This window comes from Vulpes lagopus, chromosome 18 (genome assembly GCF_018345385.1).
Source record: "Vulpes lagopus strain Blue_001 chromosome 18, ASM1834538v1, whole genome shotgun sequence".
NCBI classification, from domain to species: Eukaryota; Metazoa; Chordata; class Mammalia; order Carnivora; family Canidae; genus Vulpes; species Vulpes lagopus.
Window position 1 is genome coordinate 30,477,881 of NC_054841.1, and position 22,793 is coordinate 30,500,673.

Consider the following 22,793-nt stretch of genomic DNA (forward strand, 5'->3'; position numbering starts at 1 on the left):
CATGTCACGTCTTCTAGGACCTTCTTGAGGCCTGCTCCATCTTTCTGCATGGCTCCATTACAGTTTTCAATTCTGTCTGAAATGACGATGAACTGGCCATTCTCCTATGTGTGAGGCCTTTTTCTTCCCCAACGAAATAGAGACAACGATGAGTCAGCCTCTCCCAACCTCCAGGATCTCTCAGTCGTCCCAGTGACTCAGAGGATGGTCTGTTTCATGGGTAAGTGCTCCTCCCAGGAAGTTGGCAGCCCTAACCACCCCCTACCTCAGCCAACCCCCCTCCCTGCTTCCATCAAAGCCACATTGCTAGCGCAAGACCCAGCGCAGGGGGGGGGGGGGGTGGCAGACCAAGAAAGGTCAGCAATAAGCGGACCAGGAAAGATGGTAGGAGTTGAAAGCCTGAGTTGCAGGAGACTCAATTTGTTCCTCATTTAGGGGTGGCCCTGGGTGGACCCACAAAGGACTCAGTGTTTCTATTCGAAAATGGGAAAGAGTCTTATATCCTACAATATGAGACTTAGGAGTGGCCCAAAAGGAGAGAAGTTGAGTCTCTTGGAATACATCTGGCTGGAGACATGCTTTGGAACTTTTCTGTGCAAAAGAGGGGGAGCCCTGGGGGTGGTTTATTCTTGAGGATTTCTAGGACGAGCTGTAGGCTGAGCAGGGCCTGAAGGAGGGTGGCGAGGCTTCCAAGGGAGGAGGGTGGGAAGTCAGATGTGGGAAGACTGGCCTAAGGCAGGGGAGCCTGGCAAGTAGGGTACCTTGGTGGGGACAGAGCTACTGTGTGGACAACCTTGGGTTTGGTGCTTCCCGTGCTATTGGGTCTGACTCTTCTCCACTCTTGTGTCCATCTGTTTTTCTCTCTCTGTCTCCTCCCCCTTCTCTCCTGCATCACAGAGAATAGCAAAGTCCCCTCTCCCCCCATGGGTTCTGTGTTTTCTTTCCTGTTTAGATGGTGACTGGCATCTATCTGTTTATGGAGTCAGCAATCAATCCATCCTGTTTACTTGTCACTGACACAGTGCGTTGTGGTCAGTAAGGCCGTCCACAGCCCCCCAGGGTGGGGTGGGGACCAGGATGCTGACACACACCTTGGCATACACACTCAGCCATGACCAGGTCACTCTGCCTCACCGGTGCCGGGAGGTCCTGGGCTGTGCTGCTCTGATGTCCGGGATGCTGTAGGGCAGTCAGCTGGGCTAAGGTCACCTCCTCCACTGCCGAGGTCCATGACCCAGCACGCTTGGCACAAAAGGGCTCAGGAAAGGTCTCCTGACTGTAACCGAGTGCCCAGGGCACAGTTCCTCAGGGGTGGGGAAGTCTCAGAAGCAGGAAAGGCAGTGCCTGGAGGAATAGTGTCAGAAGGCAGCTTGCTCGGTGGGCCCAGTTTTACACGAGGGAGTTAGGAGCAGAGAAGGCAAAGGACTTACAGAATGGGTCACCATTTACCACATCCCCTCTGCTCCCCTTTCCCGATTGGGCCCTTCCTCCCTAATTCATGTGACTTGAGACATACACACTTTGGTTTGTATTTTCTTGGTTTCCTCAAATCCTGTGCCATGGCACTGGTCAGGGTTAGACTGGAGATCCAAAAGGTTTCAAAATGGGGAGGAGTCAGGACAGACCTGTGGGGAGACAGGTGGTGGTGATGGGTATTTAAATAGAGGTATGGAGGACCCAAGATCAAGAAGATGATGCTCTGTGTTTTCAAGGTGCTTGCCCAGGGCCTGACTTCTAAACTCAAGCATGCAAAGATTGTCAAACAAAAAAACCAAGGAACAAACAAAATCCACATAAGTGGAGAGCCTAGGCGGATGCCCTTTGATGCTTCTAGAGTATTCTTGGAATTCCTGAGGTCATCTGGAGCTCACCAGGGTCAGCCTTGTGGCCTGACTGTATACGTACTGTTATGGTGAAGAGCCAGACAGATCTGGCCTTGGGGGGCTCGACTGTGCCACTCTCTGCTGTGTGATGGGAGCCCACGCTTCTGTGCACAAATTATTGTTTGAGATTCAGATTGAACAGAGTGCCCTACATTTTTATTTGCTAAATCTGGCAACGCTTCTAAGCCCTCCAAAGGTTGGTCCCCACCCTCAACCCCCACCTAGAGGCCATTAGTAGCAAACCCTGCATTATTCTGAAGTCTGGGATTTCACCTCCAAAATTCATGTACAGTTTAAGCCCTTCTCTGTGTTTCTACTTTGTTTTGCTATAAAACAGCTATTAATTTATCCTAGTTAAAAAGCAAACATTTCCTGTGTATTTACACTTGGTTGTGGATCAGTTGAGGCCCTGCTCATCCTGATGGCCAGCTTTCCAGTGGATGGAAGGAGCACTAGGAGGCGTTTGCACTGGGCAACAGTTAACGAGGAAAAGAAGGGCAGGAGAGTAAGATTTTCAAATGGTCACATTTGTTCAATTTAAAGGACTCCATTTTTGCCTTTCTAGTCTGCCTTTTTGATATGTCTTTCACAACGTGGGAATCACTTTAGTTAAAAACATTTAACTCCCTTGCCTGGTAGAATAAAGGGTGGGCAAGCAGAGAGCCAGAGCCTCCAAAAAAGTGGAGAGGAGGCATGATAGTACACGTTCCCTGAAAACAGTGAAGGGTGATTTTAGAACAGTGGCTCCACCCTCCTCCCTCCAGGTGCTCCCCTGGCCCCCTATTTCAGAGCCTTTTAGGGCATGACACAGGCATCAGTGCTTTTAAAAGCTTCCCAAGTTATACCAGTGTGCAGTTGAGACTGATACCATTGCTTTGGAGCTTTGCTGCTCAAAGTCTGGCCTAAGGACCAGTGGCATCAATCTCCGGTCTCAGGCCCCACCCTCAGACCTGCTGAATCACAACCTGTGTTTTCGCGAGGTCTCCAGGTGCTTTGCATGCAGTCTGAGAAGACCTGCTTTAGCAGACCTGTTGGGAACCTCATCTTGATGGGGTGGCTGCAGCAGCAGCTGGCTTCCTTCAGTGGAGACCCAAAGGCCACGGGTGCTAGTCTGTCCATCAGAGCCTACTGCACTATCTCCCATTCCAGGGTACACAAATTTGTAGGCTTACCCACAGTGACCGAACTCATGTTCTTTGCCTGGGTCTGTTAGTGCCTCTTCATCAAGACATCATTGTTCCATTAGGAAAGCCATAGAGTAGCCAAAAATGTTGGCTAAAGAGCAGGGACTCCTGTCCTGGCAGAGAACCTAAGGACACACCAGTCAGGATATTTGGAGAGGACAAGCAGAAGTGTAGAGTGTGGCCTTGACTTCAGAAGCAGTATTCTCTTACTGTATGTCTGTGCAGGTCAGGTTTTGAGCCATGTAGTCTCTTGTTTTCTAATTCTTTCTTTAGTCAGATGGAATTGATGTAATTGATGAAAAGCCTGGGTAGGCAAAGTTGCTCTTTGTCTTTCTCTACCAGGTGGCTATTGCCACAACAGTGCTGTGTAACAAGACCACAAGACCTCAATAGCATACAACAATTAGTATTCATTTCTTACGGGTGTGTGTGTTGCCTGGGATGACTCTGCTGATCTCCTGCATCTACAAGTCGGTTGGGCATTAGCTGATCTAGGCTTGGATCAGATTGGTGCTTCAAGATACAGCCTGGGTGAGTCTGGCTCTTGGTTCTGGGTTGAGCCCTGGTTTGCTCTTGTGTGTTCATTCTGCAGTCCCAGCCTGAAGGGCAGTAGCTATGCAGGGGAATATTTTTAATGGAGGTGGAGAAAGCACTAAAAGGAAGTGGAATCATGCAGGAACTCTTAAAGTTGAGGCTCGAAATAGACATACTACCACTTCTACTCTATTTCATTCAAACCTAATGTCAGCAGGTGGGAAAAATACTCCACCTGAGTTGTGGCAAGAATATGGATGCAAAATACTACACAGGGAAGTGAAGAATTGTGGACAGTAAGTCAACCCACTGTGTCCTCCAAACCGGAATGATACTTCCTCACTTCCCTAGAAGGGATACATGAGCCATCCCTTCTAGAACTTTAAAAAACTCCCTGATAGCAGAGACTGCTGGTTGTTCACCCAAAATCACTTTTCTACCCTTCCAGGATTCACAGCTAGAGCATAATTCCCACCCTCCTTTGTTGTTAGGTGTGACCTTGTGACTGGTTTTGGCCAATGGTATGTGAGTAGAACTAATGTTCATTTTCAAGGTAGGGCTTTCTTCTGCTGCTAGCTTTGTGCAGATGACTACAAGACCCTGCTGGTTGCTAAAGACAGACGTTGGAGTGAGCCTAGATCTCTGAATCACAATGTGGAGGAAAGCCATTATGATATGGGAATACCTCTTTATTGTGTAGGTAAGATATGAATTTCTGTTATGTTTGAACCACTGTATTCTTGGGCCTCTTTTTTTTTTTTTTTTTTATAGAAGCTAGCATTACTTATAACAATGCACTTCCTGCAGCCCTTCTTTGCCACTCTGATGTCTCCCTGTGGTGGTGGCTATGGGAGTGCTTTGTAAACTATAAAGTACTCCACACATGTGAAGCATGTGATCAGTGCTTTACTAATGTTTCAACACAAAGCAGAGTCTAAATCAGTTGTATGGATGTAGCAGAGACTGATGCTTATAACTACTGACATCTGGAGGGGGCCTGATGGCTTGGACACCAATTTTTATATCCCTTATCCAGTTATCCCTACAGCCAGATGTCTCCAATTTTTATATCCCTTATTCTTTTTAATCCTTACACAACCCTGAGTGACAGGCTCCTAGCTTGACCCCCGTTTTAAGGGCGACAAAAGAGAGTTTGCCAAAGTTGCTTCAGGCCTTACAGCTAGCTGTTCAGGTGCCTAAGCCTGACCTCCTTTTCCTCGCTGTTCTGGGAGGAAATGATGAAGTACCTTCTTAGCTCCAATCCACTTTGCACCAATCAGGCTCCAAAGACCCCCTTGGTGTGTGTGGGGGAGATAGTAAAACAGGTTGTACCCAAGGCTGCTGGTGGTGGTTGTATGGTTTGTAAGGAACATTTAAAATTCCAGGCCTTAATCACAACTATATACCCCAGAAATCCATTCTAAAGACAAGAGAGAGGTATTCTTTGGGCCTCTACTTTGTGGTGGATTATCTGTAGCGTGGTTACCAAGGAACCCTTCCATTCCTGTGTGCTCATTTGCTACGGTTGAATTATGTCTCCCCCATAGATATATTGGGCATGTTGGAGTTCTAATCCCCTGTACCTCAGGACATGATCTTATCTGGGGACAGTATCTTTATAGAGGTAATCAAGTAAAAATGAAGTTATTAGGATGTGTCCTAATTCACTGGTGTCCTTGTAAGGAGGGGAAATTTGGACACAGAATAGGGACAGGCACATCATGGGAACTTGTGTGAAGATAAAGGAATGAGGACAGAATTTTGGGTGGTGGATGTATAAGCCACAGAGCACCAGAGATTGCCAGTAAAACACAAGAAACCAGGGGACAGCAATGGAACAGATTCTCCCTAGTTGAAGGAGCCAACCCTGCTGACACCTTGACTTTGGACTTCTGGCCTCCCGAACTGTGAGACAATGAATTTCTGTTGAGTAAGCCATCTACTCTGTAGGACTTCATTGTGGCAGTCCTAGCAAATACAACACTGCACTCTTTCTATCAAGATGTGGAGTCCAGGGGTGCCTGGGTGGCTCAGTTGGTTAAGCATCTGCCTTTGGCTCAGGTCATGATCTTGGGGTCCTGGGATCAAGTCCCGCTGCATTGGGCTCTCTGCTCAGTGGAGAGTCAGCTTCTCCCTTTTCCTCTGCCCCCAACCCTCCGGTCGTGCTATCTCAAGTAAATAAAGAAAATCTTAAAAAAAAAAAAAAAGAGGTGGAGTCCATTTATTCTCCCCTTGAGTCTGGGCTGACTTTGTGACTTTCCTTAGCCAATAAAATGTGGTAGAAATAATGAAATGGCACTTCTAGGCCTAGGTCTTCAGATGCCTGGCAGCTTCTATTTCACCTCAGAGAAAAGCCAGGGTGCCATGTTGTAAGGAAGCCCAGGTTATCCTGAAGGAGAGGTCTCATGGAGAGAGAAACCATTTGGGTTGTTCTAGACCCAGTCAAGCTTCCAAATGATGTCCTTAATCAACAAAACATGCAGCAGAAGAACTGTCTCGCTGAGCCCAGTCAACCTAAAAAGTTGGGAAATAAGAAATCGTTGTTTAAAGACACTAAGTTTCAAGGGTGGTTTGTTATGGAGCAATAGCAACTGAAACATACTCTGGCAGGTCTTCTGGCACCTCTGCCACAGTTATCCCTACAGCCAGATGTCTCCAGTGCCTCCTGAACGGATTCTGGGTGACGCCTGTCACATAAAAATCTTCAGCACTGCATCTGGTTGCAGGGCCTGGGTGATGCCAGCACCCCTGCTGCCGAGGAGGCTGGGAAAGAGCATTTTTGGCTTTGGAGGAGGGGGTGCAGAATCTGTGACATGGAAAGTTCCCCAAACACAGAAAGATGTTCAAAAGGTACTGGACACCCCTGAAATATGATGAAGGCTCTCAACGATGGCCAAATGTTTTTTGGTGAACTCTCTGTGTGCTTGGCACACAGTGCTGGGCCCATCCACCTTCTAATTGTAAACAGTGCCCTGACATCACCCTCCCTCACTCCACATCCCTGTGGTTTGGAATGGACCAACTCCAGGGCTGGGCATGTGATTCAGGCCCAAACAATGATATGTGACCCAAGCAGAGCCAACTTGGTGTAACCTTGGCTTTTTGCTGGGACAGCTGAAAGAAATGAGGACTTGAGCCGAGAGGGTGGAACTGAGAGTTGCTGGCAGCCATCTTGCCTCAGCAAGGAACAGAGGAAGACCGAGTCTTGATATTTTTGAAGCCTCTTGGTACCCGGATCAGGATGACCATTGGCGTCCTCCGTTATGTGAGTATATACATGTCCTCTTTGCTTATACCAAGCCAATCTGAGTAGTTTTCCATTATTTGCCAAGTCCATATTAACATTCTTATTTAATACAATACAATCACTTTTCAGAGTAATTTATATAATTTAATTTAATATAGTCACTCTTTGGAGTAGGTATTATTTATTGATCCTGTTTTACAGATGAGGAAACTGAAGCAGAGGGAGGCAAAATTCAAATCCAGGGTATCTAATTCTGAGAGCCCACTCAGAAACATTCTGCTTCCTGGGTGACAGGGAAAGATTCACAGAGGAAGGTGTGACCTTTAACTTGACCTTTAACTCCAAGGGGACACAGAGGTTGGTTGGGAGGGGGCAGAAAGGTTTTCTAGGTGAGGGGACTAGCTTGGGCAATGATAAGGACTTTTCTGCTGAGAAGAAACTTCATCTAAAATTCACCGTGTCCCTGCCCTGAAGCTTGTGCTCACATGGGTCCCTCCTGCAGGGAGGCAACAAACCCCATTACTGTAGGGACACCTCTGCTCTGCTGGCCCCCACCCATGCAGACCTATGCTGTGCAACGGGGCCTGGTGGGTCCCCTGTAGGGTCTAGGTTAGGTGAGGCACCCTCCTCAGCCTGAAAGACAGTGTAAGGCAGGGGCCTGGCTTCTACCCAAGGCTTCCACCCCTTGGACTGGGTCTCTGTCAGCTCCTGGAGGCCCTGGAGATGCTCACAGAGTTAAACAGAATGAAATGGTACCAAACCAAGTGACCTGACCCCTTAAAAGAGCACAAATGAAAAACTGTACAAGGGACCAGAGCAGTGCCTGCAAAATCTCAAATAGCCAATAAATATAATTTCCAAATAACTATGATTTTTATTTTTATTTTTAAAAAGATCCTATTTATTCATGAGAGACACACAGAGAGAAGCAGAGACATAGGCAGAGGGAGAAGCAGGCTTCCCATGGGGAGCGGGGGATCACGACATAAGCCAAAGGCAGATGCTCAACCACTGAGCCACCCAGGTGCCCCAATAACTATGATTTTTAAAAGAGAATGAAAAGTGACCCTCACAGCTATTTGCTTTGATTTTTATTAAATCAAGGATGAGGCAGTGGGTACCACTGAAGGCTATTTTCCTAAAGAGGCCACTTCTGCTTAGTGGGCTGCGAAGGGACGGGCTGCGGCAATTTGAGTGCCCCCCTGCCCCACCCTCTACTGTGTAGGGTTGGAGACTGAGGCACAGAAGTCTCGGAGGCGTGGTGGACTGGGGGCAGGTGGCAGTGGCAGTGGAGGCACCGGTGTTGGGGAGAAAAAATTTAGTGGGCGCCCCGGGGATGAATCCACTGATCCCTAACTGAGATCCAGGGTAGGGTCTGCGCGAGTGAAGGCAGCTCCCGGAGCGGGTGGGGCTTCCCTCCAAAAGCAGGGTTCTGGATTCCGCGCGGGTAAACTGAGGCCCGCGTCCTGGCTCTGCGCGTCTCCCCGCGGCAGCCTTGGCCTGAAGTACGCCGGCCCAGGGCGGGCAGGGCTGGGCTAGCTACTTTTCCTTTGGAGCGGAGTGCGGACGCTCGGCCCCGGCTGGAGGGGGCGGTGTGGCGCCCAGGTGCGGAGGGCTGGGCCGGGGGCTTCCGGGGCGGGGGCCCGGCCGTCCCGGGCTGCGGCCGCCCGGTTCCCCGCCCCTGGCGGGCCGGGCCGGGGAGGAGCTGGGCGCGTCCCCGCCCCGAGGCGGAGCGGGGGGCCGGGCCGGGCGGACCCGGCGGGGTGGGCCGGGGACGCGAGGCGGAGCGGGGCCCCACACAGGCCGCGGCGGCTGGCTCGGGCCCCTACGGTCCCGGCGGCGGCTGGAGGAGGAAGCCAGGCGGCTGGAGGAGGAGGGGAGGCGGAGGAGGCCGGGGAGCGCCGCTCGCCGCACACTCACTTCCCCGGCTCAGCAGGGAAAGGTACCGCGCGCCCGCGCCCCGCGCCCCGCGCCCCGGCCCCCGGCCCCCGGGCCCCGGACCCCGCCGGGAGCCCCCAGCCCTCGCCCGCGCGGGGGGTGCGGCCGCCCGCGGGAGGGTGAGGGGCTCCGGCGGCCCGGGGCTGCGGCAGCCTGCGCGGCGCTCGGGCTGGGGTGCGCGGAGGTGCCCGGGGCTCGCGGACATCTGTGGGCGCCGCGCCCCCCTCGCTCGCGGCGGCGGCGTCCCGGGAAGCGGTGGTCCGGCCGGGGGGTGATCTCGGGGCCGGGGCTGCGCCGGCCGAGCCAGCGCACGCGGGGGGAGGGGAGGGCGAGCCGACCCCGGAGCCGCGTGCTGCAGGGGAGCGCCCGGGGCGCCCGGCGGGCGCGCTCGGTGGGCGCAGACAAAGCTGGGAGCCGGCGCCCCGCGACGACTCGGGCGGTCCAGGGGGGGGCCCTGGGGAGGGAAGAGAAGGCTCCGGGGCTACAGCCGGGGCGCGGGGAGAGGCTGGGCCGCCTTCCCTCCGGCTGGCCGGGTGGTCTGGGGTGGGGGGCGGGGGTGGAGAGCAGCTCTCTCCCAAGGGCCAACTAGGGAGCCAGGCTAGGGAAGGGGTAGGGTGTACTGACTGCTCCTTTGGGGGAGGAGCTGGAGAGGCCATCGCCTCGGGGTTGGGGGCGGGGGGCTCTGGTGGGGCAGGTGAGGGACCCCCACAGAGCTAGCACTAGGAAGGGGCACAGCCCCGATGAGGTGAGTGCAGTGGCTGGGAAGAATGGTGAGATGTACCCACAGGTTGTTTGCAGAACCTGCTGCTGGTGACACATTCCGTGCCACGGGGGCAACTTGGTGTTTGGAGCAAGAGGCAGAAAACAGCAGGTGCCCCAGGGGTCGTTGGAGTAAGCCTGAATGGGGAGTTGGGGAGGTGTGCATCTGGAAGCATGTCCAGTGAAGGCCCGCATTTGTAATCTGCCGCCTCTGCTCCCCTCCCTTCTTGTGAGGGGGGAGGAAGCATCTCAGTTCCTGCCACAGGCCCATACCTCCACTTGGGCTCCAAGGTGCTCCCTGTCCCACATTCTTGAATTACTTCCCCTCTCTCCAGTGCTAGAAGTGGCTTTTTTTTTTTTTTTTCCTGGATCATTCACAACAGGATAAGAACATGCCTGGACACCCTCCTTCCCTCATTTATAGCTTTCTGTTTTGCCTTCATCCTTCATTCTCCCTCGGTGTGCAGAACTACTTCTCTTCACAGCAGAACTTCTCCAAAGAGCTGTCTGCACCTGCTCTTCTGGAGCACATTCCTTTGCTTTGGTCCTACCACTTCCCTGAAACCGCCCCAGTCAAGGTCTCTGGGGATTTCCACGCCCCCACAAGCAGGTCTTCCTTGACCCCTTGGTCTTGTTGATTTTCTCTCCTTTAGAATCAATATTCTCTCTTTACTTCTGTTTTTCTTCTTCCCTCCCTGGCTAGCCCTTCCTTAGATCTTTGGGGATAACTCCTTTACTCAGCTCTAAATGTTGGAGGATCCCAGAGCTTTGTCCTCAGCCCCTCCTCTCTCCTGACTCCACTCTAATTACCTGTCCTCCCAGCTCTCATTCTCTCTTATATTTTTAAAAATCAAGCATTAATTTACAAACACACTGATTTTAAGTGTACATCATTTTCCTTCTTGTGATTTTAAGTAGCAAGTTTTGTCACCAGCCCCAGCTTCTCTATCTAGCCACCCACCTGATGATGATTTAGGGTTCCCTGGATGTCTTGTAGGTATGAGAACTTCATATGGATGACACAGAACCCTGACTGCACTCACCAGATGTGACCCTCCATGGGCCTTTCCATCTCTCTAAACAGCTCATAACCTACCCACCTTTAAAGACAGGAACAGGTGGCACCAGCTCCTCCCTCTGCTTCTCTCCCCATACCCAGTCCAACAGCGTGTCCTTTTGGCTTTTTCTGCAAAATCTCAGGCCTGTTCTTTATGCTCTGACTCCACTGCTATGGCCCCAGGCTACTGCCCCAGGCCATGCCACCTTTTCTGTCTTGCCCAAATGCTGTAGTAGCTACTATCTGCTTTCCCAAAATTCCCACTTGCCCACCTCTAATCTATTGTAAGAGAGCAGCAAGAATGATTTAGAAATATAGTGATTAGATAATATTTCTCTAAAACTCTTAAAGCTCCCTATTGCACTTGGAATAAACTTTCAGAACTTTCCTGTCAGACCTATCAGACCCTCCATGATCTGGCCACTGCTGACCTCCTGCAGCCTTCTCCTAACTACTGTCCCCTTTGCATTCTTCCTAATAGCTACATCTTTTTTTTTTTTTTTTTTCTAATAGCTACATCTGAATCACTTCTGCCCCTTGAGGTTTTTCCTGCCCAGGGCCTTTGCTTGTTCTGTTTTCTCTGCCCGGAGTGTTCTTTTAGGGTTTTCTACTGGGCTGGCTCTGCTCCCTCTTAATTTTAAGGTTTCAACTTAAATATGTCTTCCCCATGTTGGTAGAGGTCCCCTCACCACTGCCGTGTAATTCGTCATAGCACCTGGTTTCCATTCTTCATTATATTTATCACCATCCCTAACCATTTGTTGCAGTTGTCTCTTTACTTTTTCTGGCTTCTCAAGGGCTGGACCTTAACTGAATGCCCCGCTGCTGTATCTGGAGCATCTAGCACAATCCCTGGCATGTAAACTGGCTCTCAGGAAGTCTTGAGCCAGGTGGGAAGGTCAGGGCTGGGTTAGGCAGAAAGACATGGGTACTGCGGTCAGTGCAAGAGCCTACTTTAACCCTTAGATGACCTGAGGGTTTTAATTTTCCTTCCAGAAAAGAAGTTGTGCAGATTGCTGTAAGATTGAGAAGGGCTGGTGGGATATGAAACAGGAAAGTGAGAAAGGTACAAGCAGCTCAAGAGCAGGTTTGCATGCCCAGGGGGAGATCGGGCAGGTCTGGGGGATGTAGAGTTGGTGGAGGTTGTGGTGGGTTGGGCACCAATGATTTCTTTTGCTCTCTTTGGTGGAAATCCAGGCTAGGTCAACAGAGGGCCGTGTGTGTGTGTGTGTGTGTGTGTGTGTGTGTGTGTGTGTATGTGTGTTATCTAAATCAGGAGATAGGGGTGGTCTGGGCAGCAAGAGATTTGTTTCAGGCCTACTCCCTGGGTGCCTGCTGGGTGCCCAACCCTGGGAGCAGGGAGTTGAAGGGGAGGAAGAAGCTGGGGCCAGGGGTCTTTCTATAGACCCTTGTCTCTCCACCCACAGCTCTCCTCTTTGTACAAAGGAGTCAGCTGGGAATTAAATTGTGTGGCTAATGCTCTCCAAATGGAGAGCTGAAAGCCAAGGGACCTCAGCTCTGGGAGGGTCCTGGGTAGAGGGACTGGTGATGTATCAAGGGGATGCTCTGAGAGGAGCGCTGGAACTAGGAGCTGGAGCTGAGATAGGTGAGAGCAAGGGGAATATCCTGGGCCGGAGAAATCAAGCAGAGCACAAGAAGCTGGGCCAGGACCTGGTATACTCATGGGGTGCCATGCATTGTAAAGACTTTGCAAACATTAATTCCTTTAATCCTCTTAACAAATACTCTATAAGGTAGGTCTTATTCCCGTTTTACATATGAGGAGACTGAGGCACAGTCATAAAACTCAGTAGTGACAGAGTGAGGATTTGAACCCAGGGAGCGTGACTCTGGAATCCGTGCCTTAACCCACTCTGCTCTGCCACTTCTCCTATGCCACTCAGATCTGCAACAGCTGAAGACTTCTTTACACACAAGGGTTTTTTCTTGACTCCCAGAGATGCCTGACCTTGGGGGCTGGGGAGGTAGGAAAGAAGTCATAATTTCTAAGGCAGAAGGGGTCCTCACCTGAGTGGGCAGCTGAGGTTCTTTGCTTCTTGCGCATTTTTTCTAGGAGGGGCTCCAGGTCCAGGCCAAATAGTTGGGCATCAGGTATACTGTGATTTTGGGGTGCTGGGGAAGCTGGTACAAAAACAGCTCCCTGCTTGGGATGCCACTGGACTGTCACCCCTTGGGACATGTGGGTGGCTCAGTGGTTGAGTGTTTGCCTTCAACTCAGGTTGTGATCCCAGGGTCCTGGGATAGAGTCCCTGCATTGGGCTCCCCACAGGGAGCCTGCTTCTCCCTCTGCCTATGTCTCTGCCTCTCTCTCTTTCATGAATAAACAAATAAAATCTTAAAAAGAAAAAGATTGTCACCCCTCTGGATTTAGCATTGCCCATTACCCTCTTCATCTGCTTCTGGAGAACTCAGGAGGTCAGATAGGGGCTCTGCAGATAAGCTGTCTATTTTGGATTACTTCTAGAATGTTGTGAGGTGGAGCTTCAGACTTGGCCTTGGGGAGTGCAGATGGAGGTTTGAGCAGAGCTAGGGTAACAGAGAAATGAGACCTGAATAGAGCTTAATCCACATCTCTATTGGTTTTGTCCTTACCTCTTCTTGTCTATCTGTAAAATGGGATTGGAAAGACTTTTTCTTTGCCCCCCAGAAGTTGTGGAGGTTGGGAACTCCTCGAGGTTACATGCTTGAGTGCCTTCTTGCAGGCCTAGCATAAGAGTGAGGACTTCCCACGAGGTGCCAGCCCCGAGGAACTGGGCCAGGAAGGAGGGAGGTGGGCAGAGGGTGCGGCAGCCCTGTCCTTCGAGGCTTTCCTGTTTGTTCATGAGGATGGCTCTGGGCAAGTGACTTGGCTTCCCTGGGGCCTGGCTGGCTGGCCGGCTGAACAAGGGTTGCTGGCCATACAGGAGTGGAGTCTCTTTGCTCCAAATTCTGAGCCCTACAGATTAAGAAGTCTGCTCATCAATCTCGGCAGATCCTGCCAGTCCCCCAGGAAAAGAGGAAGAGTTGGTGGCGTTCTTTTCATTTTGGAAAACTGAGGCACAGAGGAGGCACATTGCTGCTAGAAGCTCACCAGGCCCATGGTTATTGGGAGTGCCCCCTCCTCTGGCAGGGAGACTTGTCCATGTTGAGTCCTTGTGTGCTGAGTCAAGGTGAAGACAGTGGCAGAGCTGGAGGCTGGCAGGCTGGAGCTGAGGGTGGACTTCCCCCTCATCTGGACCTTGTTACCTGTGGTCAGCACCTGTGCCCCAGTCTGGTGCTCAGAGCCACTGGGAACACAAGATAAGATCTCCACTCTGCAGGAAATGAGTGAGCCATGCCAGATGTGATATAAGGAAGTATGGTTCAGACCAGCTTCCTGGAGGAGGTGATGCTATAGAAGGCCCTGAAGTCCTGGGCAGGATTAGCCAACAGAGGAGGAGATGGTACTCCCAAGGTGGAGGGAGAGCCCAAGCTTGGAGAACTGGGTTGAAGCCAGGTCAGGGAAGGGCTTAACTGCCAAGCTGCTGAGTCTAGACTTGATTCCCTGGGCCCTGGGGAGCCATCGAAGGTTATAGGCTTCGGGATGCGATGACTTGATTAGACCAGTGGTCTATGAAAGTGCTTCTCAAACTCTAACACATGGATCACCTGGGCATCTTGTTAAAATGTAAGCTCTCATTCAGTGGGTCAAGGCCAGGGCCTGAGACTCTGCATCTCTCACACATTCCTGGATGGTACAGACCTGCTGGTCCATGGGCCATCTTTGTGTAGTGAGGGTTGAGACTGGGGACTCAGGGGCCCAGACAGGTAGGTACAGGGGGAGGTGCAGGTCAAGTGGGACCTAGAACAGGTAAAGGGGACCATCCTGGCTCCTGTGGACTGTGTTGTAGTTGGCATAGGAGCTGCTTGTGTGGGGGCCCAGTGGAGCGGAGTAGATAGAGGGTGTGAATACAATGGCCACTCTGCTGGGAGGTGGGGCTGGGTAAAGGCCTCTGGGGTCTCAGACCTGTAACGTTGGCCTGATTTTCAGAGTACTTGACAGTGAGGAACTCTCAAGACCATGAGAGGGTGTCTTAGGTGACTGCCCCAAGGCAGGGTGACATACAGCTGGCATATAAGGCATCTTATCTTTGCTGACAGCTGAGCCTGGCCCTGTGGGTAGCCAATCTGGGGTAAGCACTCTTCCTCCAGCGAGGGTGGGGCCAAGAAGATTGGGGAAACAGCTGACTCCAGTCCTAGACATTGCTACCCTCTCTTAAAAATGCCCAAATTCACTCCAGCCGCTGACCTGTCACCCCCAGGGTGTGCAGCGTTTCTTCCTCTGGCATCTGTGGGTCCTTACAGCTGGCACTGATGGTTACGTGAGCCGCTGTTGGGGTCTCATCCCTCTTGGGCCACCTCCCTGCATACCTGGAAGTGGGGGGACCTGGATGCTTCTCTCTGCTCTGCCCCTGACTGGGCTGCTACAGGCAAGTGTCTGCTTCCCTCTGAGGCCCTAGTTTCCTATAAATCAAAGGATTCAGTCCCCTCCCTGGAGAGCAGGTGGGGGAGGGCTACAGGGTTTGCCTGTGGGGCACTGCATCTTCTAGAACAGTAGCTTAATACGTTTTAGTTTTGGTCTCATATTAAAACTCAATGCTAATGATAGAGTAGAATAAGTAGTTTGCCCAAAGAACTGTCCAGCTTGCTTTGGGGATTTCCTAGGGCCCCTTGCTGTTTGGATTCTATGTGACTGGTGGGGTGGGAGGAGGTTGGTATCTGAGGGCTCCAGTTAGATGAGGTCCCTCCAGATGCTGGCAGGAGGGTAGGCAGTCACTTCACCCAAAGGAAGGTGGAAGGGACAGACAGGGAAGTGCCAAGAGGGGCTATCAGATTGAGTTCCCCAAATGTCCCATATATGTCCTAAAAGGATACCCACCCTGTGATCCTTGCCTGTGTGCCCTCTGCTGTGCCAGGCTGTTCTGAAGGGGTAGGAGGGGGCAGCATTTCTCAGAGTTTTCTGAAAAACCTCAGGGGTTCTGGGACAGATAAGGGTAGAAACTGGCAAATAACCAGTCTATGGGAGATTCAGAGTGCATTTAAGAGAATTAAAGGTTCTGACAAGTCCTACAGAAAAAAAGAGAAACCTTTTGGTGTTTCCTTTTTTTTTTTTTTTTTAAAGATTTTATTTATTTATTCATGAGACAGAGACAGAGACGGGGGTGGAGGGTGGGGGTAGACACAGGCAGAGGGAGAAGCAGGATCCATGCAGGGAGCCCGACATGGGATTCCATCCTGGGTCTCCAGGATCATGCCCGGGGCTGGAGGTGGTGCTAAACCTCTGAGCCACCTGGGCTGCCCGCCTTTTGGTGTTTACTAAACTGATTTGACCATGAAAATCTTTTTTTTTTTTTTTTTGGGGGGGGGGAAGACTTCCTAAAAATATGTCCCTCTGACCAGGAAAACACTCAGTGGGAAGGGCTGTTGTGGAGAGATGCTGCTCCACAAGAGACCACAAACATGGGTGATGGGTGAGCCTGGAAGTACCAGGTAGGGAAAGACAGATGGATGGATAGTTTCCTGAAGGAGGTGGGTTTGGTGGGATGGGTACTATTTAGACAGTCAGTGGAAGAAAAGGGTACTGCAGAGGGAGGATTGGTCAGAAGGTATCCAGGCCCGGAGCCAGCACCGGGTTCTAGTGGCAACAGCTCTGCTTCACTGGACTAGATGATTGAGGAAGGGACCTGGAGGACCACTGTGCTGCCCAGGACCCAACGGTAGCCAGGCCTGGGTCTCTGTGATGCTGGGAGGGCCTCCTCCCACCCCTCCCCTGCCATCATCTTGCTCTGCAAGGTCTCCTAGCCTTTCACCTTAGAGAGTGGGTTTGTGATCTCTGGGCCAGAAGTGAAACTGCTCTGTGCCTCAGTTTCTTCATTTGGACTGTGGGGGATAATGTGACCTCCCTTGTAGGGCCATTGTGACACTCGAATACTGGTTGGCTGCTCTTTGTGTGATTGACGTGGCTGTAGGCAGTGTCTCCAGGAGGAACCCAGGGAAGAGGACCATTGTCAGGGACGTGAGGAGGTACAAACGCCAGCAGAGAGCATGGTTAGGGTTCAGGTGGGTCCCAGTTAGACCAGAGGAGTGATCTTCTGTAGGAAGGAAAAAAGTGAGGGCGAGGGTAGCCTGGATCTGCTGCTTGGAGGAGTGGCCAGCAGGGTGAGGATATTTTGACAGAATGAGATTTCCCAGGCCTAGTCTGGGGGTGGGAGTCAGAAGACCCAGTAAGGGGTATGTGTGCGGGAGATGGGGTGCTAAAGGCAGCAGGAAGGTGACAGAAACCAGCTCTGGGGAGCCACTGAAGGTCTTTGAGCAGGGTACTGGTTTGATCAGAATGGTGCTTTAGTGCGACACATGGTGTGGGTGTGCAGTGATGGTGGGGTGGCAGTGCAGGACCCCCTTAAAATACACACATTGGGCTTCCTCACAGAATGGCTATGCCCCTTTATGGCTCAAAGCATGGGGAGGGGTCAGGTTGCCTCCATGACCCTTCTTCCCAGATTCTCAGAGCTCTGAGTCATTTTCCCCAAAAGGTTAAGAGTCTCACCCTGTCGCCTTCCTGGAAGGGGTGTTGCAAGTGCAGGAGGGGTGGGCCCCTACTCCCTGCCTCTCCTTTTCTGCTCCCCTGTGACTGGTGGGGACTGTCAGTGAGGCTACCCTGCTTTGCCCCCTGCCACATCTCATTTCCTCCGAGGTGTGAGGGCTCTTTGTTCAGCAGCTCAGGTGGAGGAGACGGGGTGTGGCCACCCCAGCAGTGACCTAGAAGCTGCTGTAATGGTGCGCTGGGGCGGACAGGCTCAGGACTGACGAAGGCGCTCGGCACTCAGGGAGGCCCTGGCAGAGGATGCTCCGTGAACTTTCTGGCCCAGCCCAGTGCCAGCCTCTTCTCCTCCTTTGCCTTGGCTCGCTCGCTCTTTCTTTCTTTCTCTTTTTCTTTCCTTTTCTCTCCTTCTCTTCTTTTCTCCCTTCCTTCCTTCCTTCCTTCCTTCCTTCCTTCCTTCCTTCCTTCCTTCCTTCCTTCCTTCCTTCTTCTCTCTCTCCCTTCCTTTTTCTTTCTTCCTTCCTTCCTTCCTTCTTTTCTTTTCTTTTCTTTTCTTTTCTTTTCTTTTCTTTTCTTTTCTTTTTTCTTTCTTTCTTTTCTCTTTTCTTTTCTTTTCTTTTCTTTTCTTTTCTTTTCTTTTCTTTTCTTTTCTTTCTTTTCTTTTCTTTCTTCTTTCTAGATTTTACTTATTTATTCATGAGAGACACAGACAGAGAGGTAGAGACACAGGCAGAAGGAGAAGCAGGCTCCATGCAGGGAGCCCGATCCAGAACTTGATCCCAGAACTCTGGGATCATGACTTGAGCCAAAGGCAGATGTTCAACCACTGAGCCACCCAGGTGTCCCTGCCCCGGCTCTTTCTTCCCCAAACAGGTGGGCATCAGGGCTTTTCCTGCTCTCTCTACATCAGAGGCTGAGAGGACGGAAGATGAAGAAAAGCATTTAGGTGCAGCCTGGCTTGGGGTGTGTGGAGTACCCCTGCCCCCTCAGTTAGTCCAGATGCCTTTACCCTTTTAGTTGCTTCTTAGGGGAAGAATGCTAAGGAAGGTAATTTAAGACCAAGAGAAGCAGCACTGGGAAATGATTTGTAATTTATTAGAAAACAGAAGAAAGAACCTAGCCAGTCTCTGCCAACTTTGTGCCTGGCCCTGGCAGACCCATAGTTCCTGTTCCTCTCCACACCCCCCACCCCAGGCATGAGCTATTACCCCATTTCACAGACAGAGACACTTGGCATTGCCAGCAAATGGCATGACTGGGCCTCAAAGCCAGGTTTTAAAATGTCTGGTCTAGTACTCTTTCTCTCCTTCATAGCCCCCGGAGAGCCTGTCCCCAAACCTTCAACCATGCCTCCCTATACAACCAGGCTTCCTCTCCACGCCAGCCCAGCCCAGCCCCCCAAACTCCAGACTCCTCCAGATGAAGGAAGGGCTGATGGGTCTTTCTTTCAGATTGGCCTAAAACGAGACCTCAAGTCATCTAGATTTGAAGATGACTCAAGCAGGGGGCAACTCAATACCCTCAATGTGCAGACATCCTCAAGAAAGACTTTTAAGTGGGGCTTTTAAGTGTTAAACACACAGATCTCTTTTACTCTCTTTTTCTTATTTTGGAAAATTAAAAAAAATCATACGCAATTAATGCAAATCTTTTGAGTTAATCTGAAAAGGTGACTCAAGGAAAGAACCAGATTGACTCATTTCTTGGTTTTTTTTTTTTTTTTTTTCATTTCTTGGTTTTATCAAAGAGTAGAGCCTGAGCATTGAGATCTTTGCTAAGTGAATTCTGGAGCGCATTATGTCAGATGGCAGGTTGTGGAAGCTCTCTGAACCTCAGTCTTCTCCTCTGCAGAATGGGGGTATTGATGTGAGCATCAATGGATATATTCCTCTGCCCTGGGCTCGTACCTCACCTGTGCTTGGCAAAAGTAGTCATAATGATGATGACAAAATTTATAAGAACTTAGATGTTTCTTGATCTCAAAAGTTGGTGAGTTATTAAGTCTGTCTTTGAACTCAACTAAAGGACTTGAAGAATATGTTTATTGTCCAAGCTTAGCGTCTTAACTCCGTAGGTGTTTTATGGATGAAATCATGGGCTTAGGGCCCACACAGGTGTTTTGAAAGCCCACACCACTGGTTTTTTCCAGATCTTGTTCCAGCTCTTGCTGGGGCAGGGGTCCAGGGTGGGGGTTCTGGCTTCAGGGCTGAACTTTATGGAGAGCCCTTTTGGGTGATCCCGTGTTAAGACTTATTAGGAGAGCACAGGTAAACCACTCTGAAGGTACCAGGTGGGGAATGTCTTGGGCCAGTGAGAAGGGAGGTGACTGTCAAGAGGAAAGCATGAGTTAGTTGGTCTTAGAATTTCCTTTTGTGCAGGCAAAAGCAATTAGACCTCTGTTCCTGTGCCTAGTTATGGAAACAAAACCAAGGGCCAAGGGCTATGGCCTGGCATTGTGTAGTACCTGGTGAGCCTGAAGCCAGTCAGTCCTGCGGTGGAGAGGCTAAGGGCGCCCCACCAGTGCCTCGGCTGGGAGGCAGGTGGCCTTCCAGTGGCAGCCCCAGGTTTTGGCAGTGCAGCTGGGCTGAGCTGCCAGGCTCGGGGATACCTCCTGCCAGCCCCAAGTGCCTGGCACAATGTGTTCAGTGTCAGTCTGCAGGGAGGGTAAGGCAGGAGAAGTGCCAAGCCGAGGGCAGTCCTCAGGCCTGCTGCCTCGGGAGGCTGAGTGGGAGCCTGAGAACCCAGCGAACATTGGGCAGAAAGAGATGAGCTCAGCATTGTCAAGCCCTGCTCGGCCCCTCACTCCATCAAGGGCGGCCTCCATCACATCTGTGAACCTTTCTCCAGCTGTTTCGTCATCTGTAAAATGGGCAGCAGGGTGTTGTATTAAATGATTCAGTGAACTGGCAAGTCCCCAGCATGGGGTCTGGCACGCAAAGGGCTCCGTAAGACAAGTTTGCTATGGAAGGTATCTGGTGACTGGGTTTTTGAGGATGTTTTTCCTTTTTTTCATTTCGTGGTCATGCATGCCACCTTCGCCCTGTGATAAACAGTGGTGGGTGGGGGCCGCAGGAGAGGGAGCTTTGCCAGAAGAGTTTACAGTGGAGGGGGTACGGAGTCATGCTAGGCATATCAGGTCCCCACAAGCACTGCGTGGACCCCCATAAGCCGTGGGCAGCCCTGCTGTGTCGCCAGGGCTGCGGTGCCTCTGTGGGGGTGTGTCCTCAGCGAGGCAGAGTGGGGACCCCGTGGCTCAGGAGAGAGGATGGGCTTGCAGGAGACCTCCCTCCTCCCGGGGCTCCGAGTCCAAGCACAGATGGGCTTTGTGCAGTCACGAGGGGCCAGCCGGGGGGAGCTGTGCCCAGGCTGAGTCTGCCTCCCAGCCTCGGTTCTTGTCAGTGGTTTTGAAAGAGTCAGTGGAAAGTGCTGACTGGGCTGTCCTCCCTCACCCCAGAACTGAGGCGGCTGCGGCTCCTGGCAGGGAGAGGGGAGAAGCCTCCCAGGCTCCGAGGGCCCCATCCGCAGAATGGGTGGATCTCTGTGTGGGGCGGCCCATGCCGGTCTGGTCAGGGGCTGCTGGGAGCCGGGGCAGCCCTGGGCCCCCCTCTCACCTGAGGATCCTGTACCAAGTTCTTTTCTCAGTTTCTCCTCCTTCCTATCCACAGGCTTGTGGTGAAGGGGAGAGGGGGTGGCCGGTTGACACAGAACTTGTCAGGGTTGATGATGTCATGACTGGTCACCCAAGTCATCCTGATCTTGCCCTGGCCCTCACCCCCGCATCCTGTCATTCAGCAAGTCCCCAAGAGGTCACCACAGCACTCTCATCCTCTATTCCCCTCCTGCCTGTCACTTCCTCTGCTCCAGTGTCACCTTATCAGCAGACTTTGCTGACCTCCCCCCACACAGAGTAGTTGCCTTTCCCCTCACCCTGCTTTTGTTTTGTTTGGTGACAGTTGTCACACTCTTGACCTACTAGATTCTCTGGGGGGTTGGTGGTTCTGGCTGTTGCTGTGTCCCAAGTACCTGCCACAGAGTAGCACTAAACGTTTTTGTTCATGTATCTACTGAGGTAAGATATACATAACATTAAATTTACCCTCTTAACCATTTTTAAGTATACAATGCAGTGGTATTAAGGATGTTCACATTGTTGTGCTCCATCCTCACCATCCATCTCCAGAACTTTTCTTCGTTTTTCAAAACTGAAGCTATTCCCATTTAGCAATGACTCCCCCTCTCCTCTCTCTCCCAGCCCCTGTCACCCATCACTCTACTTTCTGTGTCTATGAATTTGATCACTCTAGGTCCCTCATATATGTGAAATCATATAGTATTTGTCCTTTTGTGATCAGCTAATTTCACTTAACATGATGCCCTCAAGGTGCATCCATGTTGTAGCAGGTATCAGAATGTTCTTCTTCTTCTTTTTTAAATTTATTTATTCGTGAGAGACACACAGAGAGAGAAAGGCAGAGACACAGGGAGAGGGAAAAGCAGGCTCCATGCAGGGAGCCCGACGTGGGACTCGATCCCGGGACTCCAGAATCACGCCCTGGGCTGAAGGCAGGTGCTAAACTGCTGAGCCACCCAGGGATCCCCGAATGTTCTTCTTTTTAAGGCTGAATAATATTCCATCGTATGTGTCTACAGCATTTTGTTTATCATCTGTTGATGGATGCTTGAGTGGCTTCCACCTTTTGGCTATTTTGGATAACGCTTTGATGGATATGGGTGTCCAAATATGTCTTTAAGACCCTGGTTTCAATTTTTTCACATATATACCCAGGAGTGGAATTGCTGGATCATATGCTAACTTTATAGTTAAATTTCATATTCATTCATTCATTCATTCATTCGCTCATTCATTCATTCAAATAAGCGAGGGGGGAGGGGCAGAGGGAGAGGGAAAATCTTTTTTTTTTTTTTAAGATTTTGTTTATTTATTTTAGAGAGAGAGAGCGTGTGAGAAGGGGAAGGGGTAAAGGGGAGGGAGAAAATCCCAAGTAGGCTCTGTGCATTGAGTGCATAGTCTGCTTAATGGACTGAGCCACCCAGGTACCCCTATATTTAATTTTTAAAGGAACTGCTACACTGTTTTCCATGGCAGGTATACCATTTTACATTTCTACTAACAGCATACAAGGGTTCCAATTTCTCTACATCCTTACCCACACTTGTTATTTATTTTTGATAGCAGCCATCCTAATGGGTGTAAGGACAAACAATTTTGAACGAGTGAATGAAAATCTGTCTCCTGCTTCCTCTCGCCCCCATTTTCACCCCTCTCCCCTTAGGCCTCATTTTCTCTCCTACCTTGTTTGTGCTTATCTCCAGGGTCTTCCCCACTGGCCTGGAACATGCCCCCATGCTTTAGGATGCAGCTAAGACATCCTCCCCCTGCCCCCACCCCCAGGTCCTATGCCCCTCTGCCTCAGACTTCTCACTGCTTTTCACCTTGCACTCTGCTGGGTCTACAGTGCCTGTGTTGTTTGTTGAGGGCTGCATCCTGCCCCTTTCTCTGGAGGGTTGGGGTGCTGCCTGAGGAGTGTCATGCCCTCTGAGGGGCAAGTGCTATCCTGCTTCTTCTCCTGGGTGTCCCCATGGGGGCAAG

General features: G+C 51.1%; 1 protein-coding gene across 2 annotated transcripts in view; it reads left to right on the top strand.

Moving 5' to 3' along the window:
• Positions 1-8,612: 8,612 nt before the first annotated feature.
• Positions 8,613-22,793, top strand: part of SMOX (spermine oxidase) — a 38,630-nt gene continuing 24,449 nt past the window's right edge. The window contains exon 1 of one of the 2 annotated variants that reach the window (XM_041733418.1): positions 8,613-8,790. The gene's annotated coding sequence lies outside the window, so the exon portion shown is untranslated. The remainder of the gene's footprint in view (positions 8,791-22,793) is intronic. The other variant, XM_041733419.1, reaches the window with a different exon arrangement.